This window comes from Saccopteryx leptura, chromosome 5 (genome assembly GCF_036850995.1).
Source record: "Saccopteryx leptura isolate mSacLep1 chromosome 5, mSacLep1_pri_phased_curated, whole genome shotgun sequence".
NCBI classification, from domain to species: domain Eukaryota; kingdom Metazoa; phylum Chordata; class Mammalia; order Chiroptera; family Emballonuridae; genus Saccopteryx; species Saccopteryx leptura.
The window spans coordinates 151,874,719-151,895,046 of record NC_089507.1 but is presented as its reverse complement, the minus strand read 5'-3'; the positions used below and the strand labels follow the sequence as shown (position 1 = coordinate 151,895,046).

Sequence of the window (20,328 nt, the reverse complement as noted above, 5' to 3'; positions counted from 1 at the left end):
GAGAAAGAACCATAAACAAGAATATGAAGACTTAAAAATGTCTGTCTTATGTTCAGATAACATAATTCAATCTCCAAATTATCTCCATCCCTCCCCCATAATAAAGTATAACAGAACTTAAGTGACCTTCCCATCTGGGAACTTAGTAATTTTACAAATTTCTAATGATTAAAGGCTGTCTTATGTCACTTCTAGAACTCTCAAAAGGAATTCAGGCACAGACACAGTCTTGACCACAAAGTGTACTACTTCATCTTGGGTCGTTACAGAACATTCCATCGTTACAGTGAATGAACAGCATGAACATATCTGGCATCTTAATGAAATCAAGATCGAACCTCTTCATTTGGGTTGCTGCAGGGAGGGTTAATTAATAGAGCTGCTCAAGGAGCAGGAAACCCTACACGGATATGAAAACCGCTGTTCCCTGCTCTACTTTCCAGTGGCTTTTCCAAGGGACGTGGGAGGCGAAGTGATTTGGGGTTCACAGTGCTACTCCTTTATTTATCTGGATGAACTCTAGTTGATTTATTTTATTATTTACTTTTTATATTTTTAGTGAGTGAGAGAGAGAGAGAAAAAGAGAGAGACAGACAGACAGACTGACATCCGGGAAGGGAGATGAGAAACATCAGCTCGTAGGTGCAGCACCTTGTTGTTCATATTTGATGTTTTAAATGCTGTGGTATCCCCCTTGGACAGACCGCTGAGGCCATTACATACATGACAGAAAATGATCCAGGCATGGTCCTTGCTTTCACTACTCCATGAGTCATGCAGAGCAGGCCCACGGTGACTGGGCATCTGTGTGCACATCCTAAATCCGTTGGAAGGTGGATGGCCTCTGTGTCCAGTCCCTAAGCCTCAGCGGGAAGTTCATGTTGCTATTTCTCCCTTCCTTCACTTTTCTCAATGAAACTTAGAACTTTTTTCTTTCCTGAATTATTTGTACTTAGACTGCTCAGTACTTGAAATATTATTTAAGGCCTAGCAGGTAGTAGTCCAAGTGGAAAATGGCAGCATTCACTTGGGGTTGCCGGTCATTTGGAATGTCCATACCAGCTAAATATTAATTGAAAAGCACATCCCATCTCCCCAAAGTCCTGTTGTAATTCAAGGCTGAGAGGGACCAAAAGGAGTTAAGGTAACTGTGGCATAGAAACAGGAAGGGCCGCCGCTGCGGCAGAAGGTGGAGTTGGCCTCCTGGGAGTTTTCTTGCTTTTTTGTTGTTGTTTGTTTGTTTTTTAGCACATCATATGCATCTATGAATCTGCTTTTTCAAATAAAAATATTTATGACTGTATCTATGAAATAAACTGAAAAATAACATTAAAAATGGATTTTGATGCCATAGTGGGAACTAGACATATTTTGATGTTTCTTTTTCTATAATCTCATTTTTAAGATCTCTAGCTAGGAAGGGCAAACTCTCATTTGGTTCTCATCTCTCTGTTTTAGGACTTTTATCCTCTAGTATGTCTTAGGGTAGTTAAATCTCCTTCTCACGTATCTTTGCTCTTTATAGTGCCTGTTGGTCCTATTTGTGTGTAGTCTTCGAAGAGCTGTTATAAAATATGTTTTTCTTCCTAATTTTCTCTGTGCTTCAGGATTAATAGAAAGCAGGGGAATTATTTTCATATCAAAAGGCCAGTCAGACAGGGGAGAAATCACAGAAAACATTAAGAGAATCATGTTTGTGAAAAGGGACACCAAACTTAGCTGAAGTGGGTAGCAGAAAAAAAGGAAGCTCGTGCGAATAGAGTTGACTTCCACTCAATGATGAAAAAATTAGTGAGTCAAGTGTAAAATATTTGTCTATATTTTCTTTAATCTGCTTGGTTATATCCTCTGTTCTTAAAACAATGTCTATGGTAAAATAATAAATATTTTTTGCTTAACTTAATAAATGACAGACATTTGAGGAACAAAGTATAAATGTAGAAAATATTTTTTATAATTACAAAAGCAGTATTTTTATTATAAAATTTTTGTAGGTATAGCTAATATAAGTAAGTGAATATAACCACTATTGGCCTCATATGTATTTGAATTTTATATTAATAGATTATAGGCTATATCCATTATTAATCAGTGATAAACAAATAGGTTATAAATAAAGCCATTACTAATATAGGACTGTAAAAATTCCATATGAGTATTTTATTAATTATAGTGATTATTGTTAATTAGTTTGTTTTCTTGGAAATAAAGTTATGCATTAAAAATTGTCACAATATATGTATTATATAAATCCATTTCCAACTTTTAAGTGTAATTATTTAGAAAATTCTGGAAGAACACAATCCAAAGAGTTAATTATAGTTTCACTAGGGAGAAGAAGGAGATTGGAAAGCACAAAAACTGAAATGATTATTTGCTTTATATTCTCTGCTATGAGATTAACTTTTACATTTTTGCAATTACAATTCCTTCTAAAAGCTAGGCTTACAAATAAAAACAAAAGCTGGTTATTTGCAAAGTGTCAAGAAATAGACAATTCTTTTGTAAGTCCAATGAAAGAGGCAAAAAAAGAAGGAAACAGTGAAAATTGTTAGAAATAATGAATGTAATCACAGAAACATAATATATTTTAAAATTTTGTGAGAGAGCTTTGTGTGCTAGGCATACAAATAAATTTTAAAATTTATTTATTTCTTTATAACATGTAAGATTGCATGAGAAAAGAAACATTGTAAAATTTGATTTAAGAAGAGATAGAAAAATTAACTAGGCCGATATCCACTTGAAAAATGGAACAAAATAAAGCCAGTCAGAGATTTGACAGCCAGAGGGATACGAGGCTCAAGTCATTTCACTAGCAAGTCTGAGCAACCTGTTTATTAGAGGATAACTTCTAAATTATTTGAGTCGTCAATAAACAAAGGAGACTTGAGTCTATTTTCCGATGGATATTTAAGTAGAACTAGATACATGCCATGTTACCCTGGCTGGGTAGCTCAGTTGGTTAGAGCATTGTCCTGATATGCCAAGGTTTCAGGTTCGATCCCTGGTCAGGGCACATCCAACTATCAACAATGAATGCATGAATAAGTAGAACAACAAATTGATGTTTCTCTTCCTTTCTCGCTATAAAAGAAAGCTCACCAAATACATTGGTTTGGGCAAATTATTCTGTTTTAAATCCTTTTTTTACTAGTTAACTTTTATTTTAAGCAGCTTTTTAATTAAGCTTATTTTACTCTAATTCTACCTAATTTGAGATAACGTCAATCAGTTTTTACTTTAGTTGAGAAAATAACTTACTTTTACTCCCTTTTATTTTTCATCCATACAGCTTTTCTACCCTTTCTCACAATTTTATTGATATAATCTAGGTTTTGAGATATAAATCATTAATACTATATACCAATACTTTTAAAACAATATTTCTAATGATTGTTTATAATCAATTCTTCTCAATAGATTTCAATATTATATATTCACAGTCCTTTCTGTGTCTTGCATTTTGACCACAGTTTTTCTATTCCTTATTATTTTTTTAAATTCAACATTCAGTTAGCCAATTTAATTTTCATTTAATATTTTGAGGACTGATTCTTGGAGACATAATGACTAAGCATTTGAATATATGTGACATTTTATTCTTTTTTTGGAGTATGAATTTTCAGCGTGCATACTTTTTTCTTGAAAATGTCTGTAGATATTCTTTTCGTGTGTGGGTTTTCAAAGGAAAGTCTAGAGCTAACTTATTTTTATTTTTTTTCTCTTTTGGTTTTGTCTTCATGTGATATTTAAGTCAGCAGAAAACTTCTATCTTGATCACTTCTCACTAACTTATTGAAGATTTTATTACTCAGAATAAAGTTCTGCTCAGCAATAAAAAAATAAAATTGAACTATTGCTACACTTACCAACATAGATGGATCTTTTAGGTCTGATGTCAAGTGAAAGCGGCCAACTAGCATTCTATTTAAATGAAACTCAAGAACAGGCAAAACAAATTTATGTTGATGATGTTGAATTGAGGGTACCTTTCAGAAAGTGGCAAATATTTTATAAATATTTATCTGTCTGATATTTATGTAGATGTACACATATGTAAAAATTTATCCATCTGTATCCTTAAGATCTGGAAAACTTATTTTATAAATCATATCTGCTCTTTCCAAATATATTTTTACTAAATGAACTAATAAGAGTTAACTGAATCTGAGTCATGACTACAATGTTAGAGAGGTTTGCATCTTTTTTGGGGGGAGGAGTGTTTTTTGTTTCCTCGCCATTAAAAAAGAGGCACATCACTGAGTAGGCCTCTTGGATTTTGGAAACCAGGCATAAGAAAGCTAGATGTGATTTGCCCACTGATTTACTGGGACACCTGACAGACTGCCAGTTTTAAAGAGGAGCCCATACCAGGTAATGACACTAGCTAATTCCAGCTGCAGCCCAGCCACTGATCCAGCTTCATTTTTAGGAACCTGCATGTCCAATATTGCTCAAAGTGTCATTAGCAGAGTAGGAAGCTATATGTATCTGGTGGCAAGCCTTTGAAGGTCAAATCACTGCAGTATCTCCTAGAGCAGTGGTTCTCAAACTGTTGAAGTCAGAGTGCATTTAAAATCCTACAAATGTAGGCACACTATATACAAATTTCTGAGAAATATGTTATAATAATTAAGTCAAATATTAAAGAAAAAAAAAGTCCAAGTGTGCTTTTATAGTAAATATATGAAATAAATATGACAGAATTAAATTTATTCTGACATTAAAAAACATTTTGGTTACATTTTTTGAGTTATACTTTTTAGAATTCATAAAGAGGGGTTAAAAAATAAAACAATGACAAAAAGTTATCTTTTTATATATATAGATACATTCTTAGTAAGATTTAGTAAATTCGGCAGGTCCCGGCACGAACGTGTTAATTTTTTTCATTCTTGTGTTTATGAGAAACATGAGCCTGATGTGTCCTAGTGATTTCTTCAATGTTTGGGCATATATTTGAAAGGCAATCTCTCATGTCCTCATCAATACATTGAAGAATTCCTCTTTTTACTTTTAATTGTGCTGAGTGCAGAAAACCCCCACCATACATATCATCTTAACTTGACACCAAACAAAGGATAAAAGAAACTTGCCTCCAGTCTTTCCGGGGAACATGGGGGGTAGTGTAAGCAATCCAGCACCACAGCTTAACAGCCTTTTGCAACCTAATCAGGCAAGTAATGTTGGGGGTTGGGCAGACTGTCAATTTACAGCCAATTCCCCACACCTCTGTCCCCCAAAAATCTAAACTCCAAAAACTTTGTTGGTTTTTTGGTCCCCAACAGGCCCATATTTCTCTGGAATACCATAGGGTGCACCTGGAAATCTTAGGGTGCACCAGTGCTCCACGCCCTGGCATACACGTTGAGAACCACTGTCCTAGAATTTTCAAGCAAATTTACAACATTGTAAACAAGCAACTCCCTCCTTTCCAAGGTAGTTCTTGGATTATTATCAGGTGTTAGTAGAGCCTAGAGTAGGTTTAAATGAACTATGGTTCTCCAAGCCAATCTAGCCTGTTTTTGTATAGCCCACATGTTAGGAATGGTTTTTATAGTTCTAAAGGATTGGAAAAAAAAAAAGCAGAATGTTTTATGACATGTTGAAATTATAGGAAATTCACACCTGTGTGTCTTTCCATAAACTTATTAGAAAATAGTAACTCATCTGTTATCTCTAGTCTCTGCCTGGGTTCATACTCCCAAAGCAAACCTGAGTGGAGTCTACAGACTGCATGGCCCAAAACACCCCTACAGAAGAAGCTCACCAACCCTTGGATTAGATGCTCGGTTATGGGTCACCAGGTAGCCATGCTAACTTGGCTTCCTGTTGTGTCGTGGCTGTTATCTGATTCACCATGGCATAAAGTTGAGAACTCTTCACAGCACTCCATTGTCCACTGGAAGTGTGTTTACAGAATTGGGGTCATGTACGTTCTGATTTTGGGAATAAATTGTATGAGCTGTTCCACATTCCCAGTGTCCTACTTAACCAAAGAGTGTCTCCCTCTAACTTGCATCTGTGGCCTCTAACTTGCATCTGTGGCACCCTGGAAAGTCAACCAGAAATCACTAATTCAGGAGGAAAAAGAAATTAAGCCTGGTTTATCCATAGCTCTGCTCCAAAGATTGATATAACTAGAAGTGCCCTGCACATGACAGCCTCACTCTGAGAGGACATTAAAGAGGAGTGGGGAGGGAACTTCTCCCCACCAAGTCAAACATTGGAAATACATCTCACCATGGACTTTTCTTATGACTTTCCCAAAGTCATAACCCACATCAGCTAATCATCTGACCAGAAGATAGATGGATAAATTCCTTAGAATAGCCTTAAAATGCATAAATATGAATGCCCCATGTGAAAGACTGAAAACAAGATAAAACAAATAAACAAACAACAAAAAAGAACATTCTAGGCCTTGGCCAGTTGACTCAGCTGTAGAGTGTTGGCCTGATGTGTGGAAGTCCTGGGTTTGATTCCTGACCAGGGCACACAGGAGAAGCACCCATCTGCTTCTCCACCCTTCCCCCTCTCCTTTCTCTCTATCTCTCTCTTCCCCTCCCACAGCCAAGGCTCCACTGGAGCAAAGTTAGCTCGGGAGCTGAGGATGGCTCCATGGCTTCCACCTCAAGTGCTAGGATGGCTCCTGCCACAACTGAGCAATACCTCAGATGAGCAGAGCATTGCCCCTTGGTGGTCATGCTGGGTAGATCCCAGTCAGGCACATGTGGGAGTCTTTCTGCCTCTCCACTGCTTCTCACTTTGGGGGGGGGGAAAAAAAAAATATATATATATATTTCAGCCAAGTGGCCGTAGGCTGCGCATGTGGCCACAATTAGACCTCGTGAGAACGACCTGCCTCCTTCCACTGCCAGTGCCCACTCGCTCATTACCCGCTTTCAGGTCTGAGCTGCAGGTGGTCTGCTATGTTCTTGCAGAACAGTCAGCCGCCTAGCAGTAGACTGACCCCAATCATGGAAGAGGTCATGATTACTGGAATACACATTTAATTGTCTTTTGATTTGCATCCCCTAATCTCGTGTTTTTAACAATACTCTAATTCAGTACCTACTGGGTACCTTTTATACCATCATGAATTCCCATATGTGGTAAATTAGACACTATTTATTTTTTTCATCAAATACACTTTATAGTAAAATAAAAAGAAAGTTGTTAACCGAATACATAATTTCACCCATCATCCTGAAGGAGCCAACATCGTACGATAGTGGAATAGGATATTAAAGATCAGTTGTGGTGCTAGATAGAACAACTTACTTTTTTCTCTGTAGAGTATATTTTGAGAAAGTCATCAATATGTGGTGCTGATTCTGTCAGGACTCTAAATGCTGGAGCAGGATCAGGAGAGGCAGAATTGGAATTGGCATCTGTGATAATTCCATGTAATTAGCCACTTGCATACTTTTTGCCTTCCATCTTTGCTACTGTTACCTCTACTGGCTTATAGATTTCAGTACCAAAGGAAGTCCAATACTTACTTGGGAGTCCAATAGCAGTTCCATTGCTCCTTCCAGACCATGTCAGGCTCCTCTTAACTCAAGGAAGACAGGCTGTATCACGGATCATGGTATTGGGTGATTTAATCCAGCTCTTCAGGGAAAATAGGGTTGTTGCTTAACTAATCAGGTCAAGGAAGAGTCTTAGTGGCATACAGAAATTCCCTGGGTCACAGAGCACCTCCTGGTGCTACTGGCATTAAAAGTTAATGATAAACAACTTCAATGCTATGTTCACCCCAAGTGTTCAGATCCATTAGGCATACTGATTTCAGCCACAAGCTGCAGGTTGCCTCTAAAGAACCCAAGCCCTGGCTGAACAAAGAGAGAAGCCCCAAATGTTATATGATATACCAGACAGTGGCACACTTCAGTGCTGTGGCATCTACCTATATTTCCTTTCTTGAGGGGTTAGTAACATAGCTACCTAATTTAATGCATGAGTTCTTTTTCCTTCAACACCCTTCAATATTTGATCAAAAGGATGAGGGTGATGGGTACAGAATGTTATGGTGAAAATCACAACTACCTATGGGAGAAAGAGGTGTCACCAGGATACGTTGAGATTGTAGCTAGGTGGAATAACACGAGATATTTTTAAAGATATCTTTTCTTTGGGAGAAGTTTTGTCCAGAGTTTTTTTTTCTTTTTTCTTTTTTTTAATTCTAGCATGGAAAAAGGTGTGTTTGGAATTTGTTCACTAAAGGAGTGAACACTATTGACATCTGTCAATTTAACTGCTTGGCATCAGGTGCCCTTTCTGCCTCAGTTGAAGCTCTAAATCAGGGGTTGGGAACCTTTTTGGCTGAGAGAGCCATGAACGCCACATATATATTTTAAAATGTAATTTTGTGAGAGCCATACAACGACTCGTGCATGTTATGCATTATCCAATAAAATTTTGATGTTGTCCCGGAGGACAGCCGTGATTGGCTCCAGCCACCTGCAACCATGAACATGAACAGTAGGAAATGAATGGATTGTAATACATGAGAATGTTTTATATTTTTAACGTTATTATTTTTTTATTAAAGATTTGTCTGCAAGCCAGATGTAGCCATCAAAAGAGCCACATCTGGCTCGCGAGCCATAGGTTCCCGACCCCTGCTCTAAATAGATGGGAGTTAGAAATCTTGGCAGAGAAGGCACTTCCTCCCCCTGCCTCCTGGCAGAGCAGAGGCCATGCCTGCACTGTGGTCCATCGCATGCTCCCGCCAGGAGGTTAAATTTTGTGAGAAGGACACAGAGGCACAGATCCTGTCAGAGGCTGTCTGCAGCAGGGAGAAGGGAATCAGGGATTCTGGGAGCAGATAGTGGGTGTCTGAGGTGGCTGTGACATCCCAAATGCCATCTTTTGGGGCGTGATCTTATCTCTGCTGTGTCTCCATGGTCCATGCCAGCTTTCCTTCCAGTCAGCTTAGTGAACTACTTGGTTCCTTTCAATAAATTTCTTTTCTCCCTCCTTATATTAACCATAATATTCTGTTACATGATGTCAAGGTTTCTGCCTCATCCAGCGGACCTTGTTGGCAAAAGTGTGAGAGTGACAAACATATAGAAAACCAGGACCGCTGTCAATAGCTGGCAAAAAAGGTTATATCAAGAGTTCAAAAGAAGATTTGTTCTCAAAACTAAGAACCGACAATAGCTTCACAAACTCAGGAAGGGGCACTGATTTCTAAGGCAAGGACTGAATGCAGTAAGACAGGGGTCAGGAGCCAATCACAGCTGTCCTCCAGGACAACACCAAATTTTTATTGGATAACGCCTAACGTACATGGATCGTTGTATGGCTCTCACGGAATTACATTTTAAAATATGTGGCGTTCATGGCTTTCTCAGCCAAAAAGGATCCCAACCCCTGCAGTAAGACAATAAGATGGGAGAGAGCAAGACATCAGTGAGTAGAATGTGTCCATCATTTGATGTTTCACAGAACATCCCTTTAATCCAATGGTTTTCAGAGTATGGCCCCTGTAAGGGCAAGACTATTTTACTAACAACAGGAAGACATTATTTGCCTTTTTCACTGTGCTGACATTTCCTGGTGCAGCAGAAGCAATGGCGGGTGAAACTGTTGGCACTGTAGCATGAATCTAGATAGTAGCACCAATTTATTCTAGTAATTAGTTTAGCTTTCACCACCATGCACTCTCTGGAGGAAAAAAAAAGACCCTTTCGGTTAAGGTTAAGGCTATCTTTGATAAAGTGGTAAAAATATTACTGTTATTAAGTATCTAACCTTTGAGTATGTAGCTATTTAATAGTCTGTGTGATCAAATGGGATGTTCACATAAAGCCCAGGGCCCTCAGCCTTCTCCTGGGTGCACTGATGTGTTTCACGGTAGCAAATAAAGAAGCTAACAAACAAAAACTACCAGTTCCATTTATCAAGTTGTTTGGTTCAGTCCAAACAATTTACTAACTATTGTACTTGAGAAAAGCTATACATATAAATTGAAAAAAATAATAATTTGTGTCATTCATAGAATCAAATACTAATGGGATGTGCCTGCTTGTCACCTCACCAGTTGCTCGAATCTTGGGATCAGGTTGGATGCCACTCACACCTGTCACATGTTGGTTTTTTGCCTGATGTCCAGCAGATGTTGCTGTGTCTCCCTTGGAAATGGAGAGTGTGGAGCCCTTAGAGCTGTGGGTGCTGTAGGGACACTTCCGCACCCAGGTTGGGAAATGCGGTCATAAAATGTTTCTGCCACATATGAGGTACACTGTACAACAGAAAGCACTTGGACCACTGCTTGAGCTACGAGTCAAGTTTTCAGATAAATATTAGGATTTGTAAAACTTGTGTCACCACGATAAGTTTGACAGCTTTTATTTAGAGTTTTCTACAGAGATCTGTAGTGATGTTAGCAAATATGACTTTTAAATATGCTACATTGAAATAGGTTAACATTTGGAAAATCTCCATAACTCAATGAACCAATATTTTCCAAATGACCAATGTAACTAAATGACATCTGAGTAAAAAAATCTATTCAAAGTGCAAATAGAGAAATTGATTTTAATTCACTGGATCATAGAAAGTACATTGATATGGTTTCAGATTCCACATTGCAACTAAGCTTTAAGAGGCTAGGCTACTATTTTGCTGGTTTCAGTGTCATATGATAGCAGAATGTCTATAATTATATGGAAAAGCTATTCAAATACTCTACCCTTTCCAATTGTAGATATGGAGAGGCCAAGCTTTCATTATGAATTTCAACCAAAGAGACATGTTGCAATAGATTGAATGCACAAGCAGATATGAGAATCAGTTCTCTTCTATAAAGCCATATATTAAAAAGATGTTTCAAAATGTGAAATAATGCCACTCTTCTCATTTATATTTTTTTAAATTAAGTGACAGCAGGGGAGGCAGAGAGACAGACTTCTCCTTCATATGCCCCAACCGGGATCCACCTGGCAAGCTCCCTGTGGGATGATGCTCTGCCCATTTGGGGCATTGCTCTGTTGCTCAGAAACTGAGCTATTTTTAACACCTGTGGCGAGGCCAAGGAACTATCCTCAGTGCCCAGGGTCAGCTCACTTGAATCAATTGAACCATGGCTGCATGAGGGAGAAAGAGAGAGAAGAAGGGAGGGAAGGGGTGGAGAAGCAGATGGTCACTTCTCCTGTGTACCCTGACTGGGAATCAAACCCAGGACATCCACACGCTGGGCTGACCCTCAACCACTAAGCCAACCAGTGAGGGCCTCATTCATTTATTGAAAATGTGTTTTTAATAAAAATATTTGTTAACATGTAATAAAATTCTTGTTTTTAAAAGGAATAAAATACACATTTAAAGAACAAGATATCTTTAAGATCACTAATAGTTGCTAAGATTTTAAATGATTTCGATTTCAAGAACAAATATTTGAAAGCTGCTACTTTAGCCAGAGAACAGTTTACCATCAAGGTAAACTGAGAAACTACTCATCAAGGTTGAAGGACACACCCAAGGTCATGGGATATAGCAGAAGTAGACTCAGATGGGAATTTATGTGGTTTCCATGTGGGGTTGGGGTTTTTTGCTTTTTTGGTTTTTTTTGGTATGATTTAGAAAAATTTGAAAGCTTAATTATACAAAATTAGGACAAGGGCTCATTTGGAGAAACATAAAACCATGTCAGCATGAATGTAGCAGCAAGTAATAGTCTTTGACCTTGAGCATTTAATACAGTATTTATCTAACCAGTCTAGAGTAGAAACCAGAAGCTTCAGTTATGTGACCGTAGTGTAATGGGGTGATAAAACTGAACTAGCCTTTCATAGACAGGTCAGACAGAGGATCTGTGATGACAGCAAAGACTCTGGAAGAGCTCACTGGGAATAGTGATGGGGAGGAGGGTACCTGTGCTCCCGAAGGCTGCCCTTTGGCAACATATAACCTGCAACAAAGCCAGTATGTCCTCATGCTTTCTGAGGCACTGGTAGCTGCTGGGTCATTCCAGAAGGGTATTGGGCTTGTATTTAAGGTGATGGGTTATTTCAAGACATCATTGTTCAGGAAAGCAGTAAATGGTGGCAACTGTTGCTTTTCATAGTGTCTTCACTGGTCACTTCCAAATAGTAAAAAACCTGTTCTTGACACTGTTTCTCTAACTTACCAGTTTGGGGCTGGTATGTAGGGACCACATTAACAAGAGAGTTCGAAAGCCAGAGAGTCCTTGAAGCTTTCAGAAGAGAGGGCATCCCTCTAGCCTGGGAGCCTATAAAGGGACCTGTTTTTGGTTTTGGCTGGATGTAGCAGGGAGAACTGAGCCCTGAAAGGTTTTCTGGGGCTGTCCTATTATTGGAAAATCAATAGTTACACAAGATAGGGCATTAGGCTATATTATGAAACATAAATTACAAATACCCTTTAATGACTACAGAATCATGCCTATTACTGGACAATCGATCTTGGCTTGATCACGTCCGTCACTCTCTGTTATACATAAACATAGCAGCTCTGGATACTTTCAGAAAGGTGGGTTTCAAAACAAACACCAACATTCAGAGAGAATCTGAATAGCCCAGCATATAGGGTTTTTATTGCCAGGCCCATATTCTAGGGGGGAAGAATCAATTGTGCAGAGGTGCTAAAAGTTAACACCATCCAGACTGTTACACAGAACAGGCTGCTCCTACAGTTCTCAGAGAGGACTCACTGCATGTAAGTAGCTAAGTGTTCTAAGAATAACTAATGAAGATCAAAGTAATAGGAGGCAAAAATTGCTTTTCTAACTGTTCTCTTTCTAAGGATGTTTTATAGTGGTTTACCATGGTTCCTAAAATTTCAGCAACGTTCATTCACAATGCAAGCTGAAATTTCAAGCTCCTGTTAAATACTAGATTGCTCCTATTAAAATGCAAACATATTAACTGCGGAAGGAGATTATTAAAGCAGGATGAAGGAGGAGGTAAGAAGATTGGTGTTATGGGAAGATAAATCTTACTGTCTGTAAGATATATTAGGACTAAGAGAGGGATAGGAATTATATTAATGAACTACTGTATTATTTCTCCATAGCTATGGTTTGAAATCAATTGAGGTGGACATTTGCTCCTTGGGAGTTATGCTTACAAGGGTAAAAAGGCATATTTATCTCTGTCCAAATATAAATATGGACAAAGGGAACTGAAGCAACAGACTTTGCCTAAAGGTTTTTCTATTATTAAAGCTTCTCTAGAGCCAACATCTGGATGGAAATATCTATCAGCAGAATAGTCTTTTGTTCCCAGCTGTGTGAATGCTGACTATAGTGAGCACACATCTATCCAGGGGTGGGGGTATGGGGGATCCCTGTTCTCCAAACACTCTCCTGCAAAATAAAAGTGACTCAAACATATCTAGCATATCTAACGGGCCTTGCACCAATGGCCTCATACATTGACTTGTTTGTTAGTTATTCATCCATTCATAAAACATTTACAGAGTACTTCCCTACTTCATATCAAGTTCTGATTAGTAAGTTTTCCACAAGAGCATATGACTCACAAGGGCCAGATCATAGAGCAGGGGTCCCCAAACTATGGCCCGCGGGCCGCCTGCGGCCCCCCTGAGGCCATTTATCTGGTCCCCTCTGCATTTCTGGAAGGGGCACCTCTTTCATTGGTGGTCAGTGAGAGTAGCATAGTTCTCATTGAAATACTGGTCAGTTTGTTGACTTAAACTTACTTATGTTTATTTTAAATATTGTATTTGTTCCCGTTTTGTTTTTTTACTTTAAAATAAGATATGTGCAGTTTGCATAGGGATTTGTTCATAGTTTTTTTATAGTCCGGCCCTCCAACGGTCTGAGGGACAGTGAACTGGCCCCCTGTGTAAAAAGTTTGGGGACCCCTGTCATAGTGTCTCCCCTGTTGGACTGCAACATGGGAAAGTGTTGGAGGATGTTACGCAGGAGAGTAACATGGTCACATTTTAGTTTTAGATCAACATGACACTGCAGTGAATATGGGTTGGAGAATAAAAATCTGGGAAGAGAGAATATTAAGAGGCTATTTCAGTAAACTCTGACTTTAATGAGTAAGGAATACTAGTCTTTTTATTTTTAAGAACATGACCATTTTAATATTCTTTACAATAGAAAAAATAGTTCTCTTGATGACATGCAAGCTGTGTGACCACACTCAGAGACACCACAGTAAAGGAGCTCTCCTGATTGGTTCAGAGTCTTCAATAATTATAAGGAATTACTTGTATGAAAGTTCTGTTAGAACAGTGAGACTGCCTTTCTGCATCCATCATGTTCAGGACTGTTGGTAACCTGGGCCAATGTTCCCCCAATAACCTTGGCTCCTTGTGTCACAAGACCCATCTCGCTCATGCTCACCTTGATGACAATGCCTTCGGTAATAACACCCGGAGTTGGATAGAGTGGGGGTGAGGGAGTCTTCCTCACACCAAGTATTGGCAGATGAAGGTGGCTTCCAGCTCAGGATGTGTCCCACGGGCCTTCTTGAAACGGAAGCCCATTGGCCCAATGAATTATTTGCGGTTACCAAGTGAAGCCATCTCCAACAAAGCAGGCTCTGACAACCATCCTCTTCCATGCTGTTTTCTTTCTCTCTTTTGTTCAAATAAGTTCTAATACCTCTGTTTCTCCCTCGGCATGAACTTTGGGCACAGGAACTTCCCATTGCCCTGCTGTCTCTTTCTGTTTTTGTTTAATCATAAAGTACTTTAGTTTGGGGCTTCCCCTCTCTGTCCAGTAGACATGTAGGAACTGCTCCTTGTGGAGTCTTTTCATCATTCTTTCTTTTGTTGTTTCTCCTTCCATGCTTCTTGACAGTTTCTTTTGTTTCTATATTCTCAGCATGGCGCTATTTACTGTAGAGCTTAGCTTTCAGACTGACCATCTTTTTGCCTCCTTTGAATGTCCGTGAGCCTCTCGACCTGGAGTGTTGGACTTGATGCAGAGACAGTGGAAGCCCTGGCTGACAATGGGTTCAGCATGAGTAAAGAGAAAGGGAAGTAGTATTTAGCAACACCAACTCAATACCAGTCACTTTTTCAGAATGTGTGCAGTGATGATTAATCCTAATAATCATATTCTTCAACAGCTATTGTTCTTTCCTGTTGAGATATGAGTGTACTTAGCCCAGTGACTGGCCCTTCAGGTCACAGAGCAGATGTGAGAGGGAGCCTGGTTTTTCTGATGCCAAAGGTTGACCCCAATCCCATTTCTTGTATCTCTTCCTCAAAAGGATGGCATGTTTAACTGATCAGTAAAATAAAAGAGTTGAAGCATTACTAATTCTGCTTCTATTGAAGATCAACAGAACCTCAATGTCTAGAGGTCAGAACATAAGAAGAGGTGATGACAGGAAGTGTTAAGTTTCTAAATTCCTCAGAAGTATTGAGGGTCACCTTTGAGAAAAGACTTAGGACTGCATTTCCTGGCAGGTGGGGAGACAGCAGTTATTCCTGGCAGTGTTCTGCCAAAGGCAGAGCCTTTGCCTGTGGCAATAAGGATTATTTTTTTCTTAACTGCATATTCTTCATAGTAGGCTAGATTTTAATGCTAGAGCAGGGGTCGGGAAACTTTTTGACTGAGAGAGCCATGAATGCCACATACTTTAAAATGTAATTCCATGAGAGCCATACAACAACCCGTGTATGTTACACATTATCCAATAAAAATTTGGTGTTGTCCCAGAGGACATCTGTGATTGGCTCCAGCCACCCGCAACCATGAACATGAGCAGTAGGAAATGAATGGATTGTAATACATGAGAATGTTTTATGCTTTTAACGTTATTATTTTTTTATTAAAGATTTGTCTGCGTGCCTGTCCTGTGGTAGCGCAGTGGATAAAGCGTCGACCTGGAAATGCTGAGGTCGCCAGTTCAAAACCCTGGGCTTGCCTGGTCAAGGCACATATGGGAGTTGATGCTTCCAGCTCCTCCCCCCTTCTCTCTCTCTCTCTCTCTCTCTCTCTCTCTCCCTCTCTCCTTTCTAAAATGAATAAATAAAATTAAAAAAAAAAAGATTTGTCTGCGAGCCAGATGCAGTCATCAAAAGAGCCACATCTGGCTCGAGAGCCATAGTTTCCCAACCCCTGTGCTAGAGCAATTTCCAATATCTGAGAAATAATAGCTTGCTCTAAGCTGGCTGGATTCTACTACCTGTGGTATTTTTCCCATTAAAAATTATTTTATGTATAACTCAAATGCCCTGTTCCCAAAAGTTGTCCACAGAATAAATGTACATTTCATATTTAATACCAAAATGTTAATGTCAGGTCTTCTGACCTAATCGCCCTTCTTTAAACCATTCTTTTTACTTGTTCTGGGGGTTCCTCAGGATGATAATCCATGTGTGTTCAGAAATGGGTCCCACATGTTTTTCTGTTTAGGACTTATGTTTATCTCACCATTGTCAAATTAAAAAAAAAACCACACTTAGGAAAGAAAGACTTTATTTAAAAAGATATTTCTTTGATCACATGATCAGAGAGTTCTATTATGACAGTAAGTAGAACTCTCTGACCAAATGATTGGTGAGGTTTGTGATCAAGGTTTAGATAAAATAATAATAATAATAATAATAAAAATTTGTGTTTTTTTTTATGGGAAATAAAGCCAGCAAAACCAGGTGTGTGGGTTATAAGGGTGGCCAGATGATCAGGTGGCAGATTACAGAGTGACTGGCTTGAGGTCAGCCTATTCTCAGGGAAGGGGATGGTTATTAAGAAGAGGCTGTATTCTAGCTCACAGAGTTTAGGGGTTGGCAGGGAGGAAAGAGACTCAACCAGAGCTAGGTTAGCCAGCATTTTGTTCTAGTTGATTGGGGGAGGAGTTCAGGGAGCATCAGAGCTAATCATCCAGGAGACACAGAATTGGAATATGGAGGTTCTGAGTCTGGTCCTATCATAGGTAAACAAAAGAGCATCTGTGACTCCTAAGTCATTTGGAGAAGGGTTTTTTTTGTTTTGTTTTGTTTTTGCAGTAAGCTGTTTCCCAGAACACAAGAGAATAGAGGGGAGGCTTTTAGCCATGGTTGTTTTACAGAATCACATGCTAGGGTAAAATTCAACATTGTCACAACAGCTTTGACTGCTGTATGATCACTGTGTTGCTTGACACAATTGACTTCAGTAGATGATACTACTGCCACCCGAAGTTGCAGGCTCCAGGAAGGGACCTTTCTCTCAGTCACCCCTTCCCAGGTGCGAAAGAGAAAGCTCCATTGATTCAACGGAGCGTAATGAGACCAGGCTTTGCATTTCAGTAAAAATATATTGAAAGATGGGGAAAAAAGGAAGGGAAGGACATGGCAGAGAACACCTCCTAACAACCATGTCTGCTTGTGGGTATTTTTAGGTTCAAGTTCCAGCTCAGACTACCCTTAATTAAAGGTGCAGAAATTGAGCCTTCATTTCCTATGCCAGGATCACCCTTTTCACAGGATGATATGTGGGATTATCCACTTAAATAGGGTAACAATCCAGCCTTAACTCAGACAGCGACCTTGTCTTTGGGCTCCCGGTGAGGTTATTAAGATCATCAAACCAACAAGACTACATCCCATTAGGCTGTGTATGAAGGATCTTCAGTCTAGTCAGTGCTGAGCTTGTTCCTTTCATAGCAACTCCTCGAGGATGAGACATAAAATATGGTGGCATATCCTTGTCCTTCTAGAGTCCTTCTCATCTCAGCTTGTATCTTCTGATAACATCTATTCAGAGAAGAACACACGAAACTTGCAAAGATTAAGTAATTATTTATAGACACGGCAGTTTAAATACACCCAGAGAAGAAAACATTTATCTTCAAAGAGACGATAAAGAAATGTTTGCTGGAACAAACGCCTTGCTCCCACCTGACAACTCCTGTTCATCCTTCAAGGCTCAACTTCAACATTCCTTTCTTGGGAAAACCTCCCCAACTCCATGTGTGGTGACCCTCCGGAAGATTCTCACAGCACCTTTCACTTCCTTTGTCTTTGTAAGTTATGCGTGTAGTTCTTGCTTATTTTCTTTCTCCTATAATACCTGCAGGAGCGTATCCAACTTGTCAACACTCAGCCTGGCATAGTGTTACTGTCCATAAATATTTGAGTAAGAATTCTTGGAGAAGATCTCTGATAAAAGATGCATTATATTTATTTAGAAAGAAATAGTAAAGCACTGAGTGTGGATGATTAGCATTCAAGTTGAGGATGACCTCACTGTTTCTAAAAATAATAGGTGAGAGCTGACTTATATTTGCCGAAGTAGGTAGGGCCCAGGACTGTGGTTTCTGTTTTATTTTTATTTAAATTTTTGGAACAAAGCCACTGCTTGTCTTAAAGGTAATTGAAGCCTCCACTCTTGAGTAATAGAGAAAATACGCAAGAAATATTGAAATAGCAGTTTTTCCAGCTTCTACACCCATCACAATGTTTAAAATAATAGCTTTGTCTCAGCCAGAGTCTGAGGTTACATATGTTATTTTCAAAACTAATGATGTATCATATAATCTGAGCTCCAGAAATGATCATACCTATACTCATCCCATGATTTACTATTTTGAAAGCAATTTTATTTTGGCTCATTTAATCCTCATGAGTACCTTTTTGAGGGGAAAAAAAAATGGATACCCAGTTTCCAAGTAAAGAAACTGCAAACTGTATCCATTCGGGCTGCAGCCCGGGTCTCCTGATGTTAAAGCCACTGCACTCACTGTGACTCCCCAGCTGCTGAGTCAACGGGAGGGCTGCCTTGGCCTAGTTCTACCTTCATTTTAAATAGATTGCTGATCTTTAGCCTCCTTTTCCAAATAAGAGCTATCAGGTGGGTTTATCTCCAAGTGGATCCTGTCCTTGGCACTGAGCCTTCTTTTTCAAAGGAATTCTGAGCTGAAAAAGATCTTGGCAGTCCCTCAGTCCAATGCAACATCCCCACCATGTGGCTGCCAAGCCTGCACTTGAATGTCTGAGCTGACGGGGAACTCGCTCCTTTACACATTACCCTGTATATATATTAAGACTTACAAAACTATGAGAGGAATATGGTAACCATCCTTCATTTATAAACAAAGAAACTGAGGCACACAAAGTGGAAGCAGTTTGCTCATGGGTACATATTTAGTATTTCTAGACTCCAGTTGTTTCTAGACTCCAGTTGACCCGGGCTGGCTGACTTTGGAACCTCCTCACTAAAGAACCTTGATGGTGCTCTGTCCACTCCTGAGCAGTTTATCTCCATCGTTGAGAATGAGGGTAATAAACCTTCTAAGTACTCTGGTGGCGATTTGAATGCACATGGTTGTATGTCCAAATAGATGGGGATTAAGGAAAGGAGCCCATTATTTAGAGACCTGGGGTTTGGCTTTGTTTTCAGGGCCTGGCTATGCAGGGCAGGATTCATCGCATCCAAAGTATTGTGTTGGTGAAATGCTCCCGATGGAAATGCCCCTTTTGCTCTAAGTCAATGACTAGTATCAGAACAGACATTTGGCTTCAATGCAAACTCTGTTTAGATTCTAAGGCACCCCCCCTCCCAGTTTTCAATGTACCTGTCTTTAAAACTGAGTGTGAGGTGGGACTGCCCAGTCACTCAGTCTGGAATGGACGAGGGATACCTTTCTATTGCTTAGTACAATATATAAAGTAAGCCGATCTGGGTACCCAGCTATTGTCTTCTGAAGCGGAAAACTAAATTTTTCAGATTAAAGCAAGTCAGTCTTTTAATGTAAAACCCTGTCTCATTCAGGTAACTACTATATCATTTCTCTTCCTCCCTCCCTCCCTCCCTCTCTCCCTCCCTCCCTCCCTCTCTCCCTCCCTCCCTCCCTTCCTTCCTTTCCCTCCCTTTTCCTCCTTTTCCCTCCTCCTACAGCAGCACCAGGGTGTAGAAGTCTGTGGAGGATCCAGGCTGGGGTGGGGCGGGATGTGAAGGGAGGTGGTGTAGAGTCCCAGTGCGTTGTGTGTCCTGATGGGTCTTGGTCACAGCCCTGCCATGGCTGGGTCTGCATCATCTGCTTGCCAACTCACTCTGTCTCCTCCAGAGCTGCCTGGGACCCCATGGTGCTTTCTCTGGGTCACATTGTGGCAGCTGCAGCTCCGCCCTCTGGCTCCTTGCAAAGCACAGGAATTCACCATGTGGTTTGTGGTAATCCTGAGCTACACCCGAAGGTTTTGACCCCAAAGCGGAGCATGAAGTAGTTCCCATGCCTCATCCTCACACAGAGAGACGCACATCTCATCTCTCACTTCCCCACCACCCTCGTCCAACAAAGAAAGTGATTCGACCTTTCCTTGTAGAGCTGGTACACAGATCTGAGGTCAGCATCTCCCCCCCCCCCACACACACACTCATGG

General features: G+C 39.8%; 1 pseudogene; it reads right to left on the bottom strand.

The window, feature by feature from the left end:
- Positions 1-14,236: 14,236 nt before the first annotated feature.
- On the bottom strand, positions 14,237-20,033 carry LOC136406580 (ribosome biogenesis protein NSA2 homolog pseudogene; annotated as a pseudogene).
- Positions 20,034-20,328: the final 295 nt, after the last annotated feature.